General features: G+C 38.2%; 1 non-coding gene across 1 annotated transcript; it reads left to right on the top strand.

Moving 5' to 3' along the window:
* Positions 1 to 4,058: 4,058 nt before the first annotated feature.
* Positions 4,059 to 4,195, top strand: LOC111754650 (small nucleolar RNA SNORA2/SNORA34 family). The gene has a single exon (XR_002789332.1). It is a non-coding gene; the product is annotated as a small nucleolar RNA SNORA2/SNORA34 family (small nucleolar RNA).
* Positions 4,196 to 4,914: the final 719 nt, after the last annotated feature.

The raw sequence follows: 4,914 nt of genomic DNA, 5'->3' as shown, positions 1-4,914 counted from the left end.
AAAATGAAACCATAATACATTCTTTGTGCGGCACTGGGGATTGAACCAGGGCGTTATGTGTGCTAGGTAAGTGCTTCAGTGCTGAACCACGTCATTAGTCCTGTTTATTCTATTTCAAGACAAAAACTAGTGACTGCTCTTGCATTTGCCATCCTCCTACCTCTGCCTCCAGAGTAGCTGGGATTGTAGGTGTGTATAAACATATGTGGCAAAAAAATAAACATATGTGGCTACTGCAATATTTAAATAGATACTATATACTCCTGCTAGTTATAATCAATCCAACTTTTCTAAATCAGAGACTAAAAGAGGAGCTTTCAGTCCTAAATTTTAGGGCTAGTGAAAATTCCGGAGACAATCTAATCTGTTTGCCTGCTAAATGTGTTTCTGCTTTATTATCGCCAGAAGAAGATAGGAAGTCAGTTTACCACTGTTTTTCGGCACCTGAAGCAATACCAAGCACATAGAAAACACTAAAAATTACTACTGACAAACTAATTGGTTGAATTTGATTAGATAAGTTAATTCTGGCCTATCTGGGTAAGCAGATAGACTGAGGCAAACTGTCGTATTATTGAGATGTGGACTGATTAGCCTCCTAGGAGATGAAATATCAGAATTAGTTAGACGTTATGATAAGAGCTCTAAGGCTTAGATCCACAAGTAAAGCAGAGGAAAACTGTGGCTACAGTTTATATAAAGAGAGCCAGGACCCTGAGACTTCACAATCTGGCTAAGATTTGAGAAAACAAAAGGTTGAGATAGAAAACAGCACAAATGGGGGCTTATAGAGGAATCTCCAGAGACCTGTATTAAGTTCCTCTGCAAAAAGAGACTTCTTGGCAAAAACAAAAAGACAATGACCCAGGTTAATGAAACTGGTAAAAACGAGCTGGGAAAACAAGATGATTTTTTTTTGCTTTTATTTCAGAATTTAAGAGGAAAAGCCTTCATTCCATTGCCCATAGAAGATGCCAATACTGAGTAAAACACCAACAATGACCAGTCAACATAGATGTCCTAGAGCAGAGGTGCCAAACAAGGAGTTTTGAGGACCGTTTCCACAGCAACAGAGAACTGTCATTGAGTGAAAGAATGCTACAGCAGCTGATAAGGCCAGGACCAGCTCCATCATGCGGTACTGTAGCCAGTGGTCTCTACCCTGGGGCATGAGCAAGAAGCGCAATCCCCACTGGCCAGACTCCTGGACAGGCCAGAGGTTGGGAAACCTTGGTCCCTTTCTGGTGTTCCCAAGAAGCCAGATTCCTCACTTTTATTGGTAAATATCTAGAGAAGTCTGCCATGTGGCATTACATGAGTTTATCAGAAAACCATGGAAAATTCATGAATGTCTTCTTTGTAAACCTCCCATGTTCAAGTTACTATAGGTGATATTTGACAATAGAAACAGATATTTACTTACATTAATGCCTTTATAATTTCCTCAAAAGACTCATAGAAGAAATGTCCCATATATCTCAGTATCAAAGTTGCTTTTATTGTGTTTGTACTGTGTGTTTTTTGTTGTTGTTGTTTTGTTTTTTTGTCTTTTTCGTTTTTATCGGTACCAGGGATCAAACTCACGACTGCCTGCTTGCAAGGCAGGCGCTTATGCCGCTGAGCTAAATCCCCAGCCCCTTGTGTTTGTACTGTGAACCATGGGACCTATCTTGTTTCCTGCTGCTTATCAGAGTCAGTCCAAATTTATGACTTGCAAGCACACAACCGTAGAAAATCCACTTTTTAAACTATGAATTTAAGATTCAACTTCAACAATTTAACTTTAATTTTATTCTAATATTTCACTACCTGTCTTGACTTTATCTTAATTCAGTTGGTAAAATTACCTTTTCTTTTGCTTAGTTGTTGTTTGCTTGTGTCACTTATCTTGTTATACTTCTATATTTCATAAGTCACCTCAAATCCTTTGAAAAAAAGAGATAATATATGAAAAAATTAGATAAATGAAATCACAATAAGTTTTACACCTGTGTATATAGGATGTAAGAGAATCTACGTCTCTAATATCCTATTTTTTCATTTTTCAAACAAATGCTTCACTTCCCATATAGTCCTCCTCCTATCAAAATGAGCCAGACCTTGAATGATGCTTCGTTGAATAGATGAATAGTCTTCAGAGGTTATTATCAGGTTACAATATATTCAGAAAATTCCACTAGCTTATAAATTCCATACAGGCAAGAGCTGATTGGTTTGCTTTCCATTTGACTCCTACATCTAACTCCATGCCAATAAACACTCAAAAATACTTGCAAAATAAACAATCCCTTCCATTGGGCTACTACATTACTGTCAGAATGAATATTCAGGATCACTTAGCAGTTTCTGTAGCAGAAAAGCATAAAAATTTCAGCTAAAGACTTTGAGCTTGGAATAGTAGTTAAGAAAAATTATTGCAGTAGGTCAGTAAAAACTATAATAGTTTTAATTCCTCCAAATTCTGCTGTCTCTATTTCACTCTAATTATCCCTAATGTTCCCTCCTCCATCTCAACTTTGGGCAAAGAAAACACAATTTCATACATGCTCTTTTCTTCTACACCCTTGTTTTAGACCTTCACTAAGTGCTGGAAAATCAAAATTTAAATTCTCTGAGACTTAAAATGAGGGGGAAAGTATGGGAAAGATCATGATCCATTTTACATAAGCCCGCTGATCTTCCTGAGTTCCTACTGTCAACGGATTCTCCTCAGCAGGTCTCATCTCAATTCATTGCCAGCTAGCATGTATGGAGTCAGCAGGAATGTATAAATCACATTTCGGCTACAGACAGAGGGTGGAAGTGCTCAAAATGGTATCTAAGACACCGAAATCCAAATGCGATGCTACAAATTTGTGAAGTCAAGTCAGTAAAGAAAGTAAAATGAGCTGTGTTAGGGAGAAAGATGGCAACATAGTGATTTTTCTTTAAAAATTGTACAAAATGAGAAGAATATTAATGTTTTTAGTAGTATTTTAAATTTATTGGAACTGATATTCAGTGTTTTTTGGTACTGTGAGTCTTTTGACGTTCAGTTTTGTTTTGGTAGTGCCTCAAGAACTACAGAGCAAAATAATTGCTAAGCAAGGCTTTTGAGATTCCATCCTCCACCAGTTCACCTTCACCATGATCATAAAGCAACAGATAGACAAGAACATATTTTAAAAATTAATTAAAATATACAGAAAATGGATCTCAAAGTCGTATAGTCAGTGAAACAAGTCAGCATGACATGTGATGTATGATGGCAATTATGTAATATATTTGAAACTGCAAAATGAAAGGGTTATAAAACAAACTATTGGTTACCAAGGATATAGAGTAGAATTTGACTATAGAATAGTGGGTGAGTGATGGAACTGTGACATATCTTGTTATACAAAAATACACACTAAGATGATAATGTTACTGCCTCTCTATTATTCCTTAATTTAGAAATTGTGAATAAAAGCCTCTATTCACACAAGCAAGTCAATTTTTCCCAAAGGATGGGCTATGGACTGGAATAAAGTAGAAAGGATAGGAGCTGACATCACATAACCAAATTCTAGGGGTTCTCCTACATACCAGACATGCAGTAAGCACAATCTCATTTAATAATTAATAAGTCATTTAACAATTAATAAGTAATTTGCCCAAAGTTGCAGACATAGAACGCCTCATCCAAGGAACATTTGAGATCCCAGTGTGTCTGACTCTAAATTCCAAGGTTTTAATCAGGGTGCTCAACTGCTTTTCTTACTATGTGACAGGTATTTAATGTCCCAAGTTCCACTTAGTTCCCATGACCTTGCAGTGAAGTGCGCTGATGCTTCTTACCTCAAGAGGAAACTGAAATTACATAATTTGCCCAAGAGCTAAAGCCAAGATGCAGAGCTAAGACTAACTCTATAGCTTTATTTTTGATGCTGCTGTTTGTTCTCAGTTTTGCTGCTTTCAAATGCTTTCTACTTATAAAAGCTGAAAATTCTATAAAGGACATATTTATGACATTTTTCATATTTTTACACACAAGGATTACAGATACTGCTATAAGGTGTTTGAAAATAGCTACATTGCTGGACCTGAATTAAGGCTAGCAGTTTCTTGATGCTGTTGGTTTCAAGCAGGAGCCTAAAGAGAAGTCTTTCTATGGTCTGTTGGCCATTTCAGACCTTGGGCAGTGAAATGGTCAGTTCATTAGAAAGAAACAGCTTGAAGCAAATCCCCACCACCACCATGAGCAGCTGTGAGCATGGCAGGCTGCAGCAGCCCAGGATGAGAGCCACCGTCATTTACTGGGACCTGCATCATGCTGGGACCTGGAGCATCTGGAAACCAAGCACCCCCCAACCCCAATGAGCAGCTGTGTGTATGGCAGGCTCTGGTGGCCCAGGACAGGAGCCACCAGTGTTTACTGGGACCCATGCCATGCTGGGACCTGGAGCACCAGGAAACCAAGCAACCTCTTACACACACACACACACACACACACACACACACCGCTCACCCCCCAGTGAGCAGCTGTGAGCGTGGCAGGCTCTGGTGGCTCAGGATGGGAGCCTCCAGCATTGACTGGGACCTATGCTATACTGGGACCTGGAGCACCAGGAAACCAAGCACCTGTTTTGTTTTGTTGAACTTCAACATACATGAAAGTATGGACAGCTATTTTGAAGAGAATGAGAGACTATGACAGCCATTAGTGAATTCCCTATTGTCTGATTTTGAAGACCTAAAACGCCTTCCTCATTCTGTTCGAATCAGTTTTTTACTATTTTTTTTTTTTGGGTGAATTATCTGTATGTGAAGACATGGACAACTATTTGGAAGAAAACAAGAGACAATATGATAGACAGTGAAGATCTCAGATCATCTAGCTTTGAAATTTATATCTCTTATATTGCTTTCTTATGTCATATTTTGTTCTGTTTT

The sequence above is a fragment of the Cavia porcellus genome, unplaced genomic scaffold (genome assembly GCF_034190915.1).
Source record: "Cavia porcellus strain 051 isolate PalLab524CR breed Dunkin Hartley unplaced genomic scaffold, mCavPor4.1 scaffold_10, whole genome shotgun sequence".
NCBI classification, from domain to species: Eukaryota; Metazoa; Chordata; class Mammalia; order Rodentia; family Caviidae; genus Cavia; species Cavia porcellus.
Note: the sequence above shows the minus strand (reverse complement) of the source record. Positions and strands in the feature narration are given on the sequence as shown.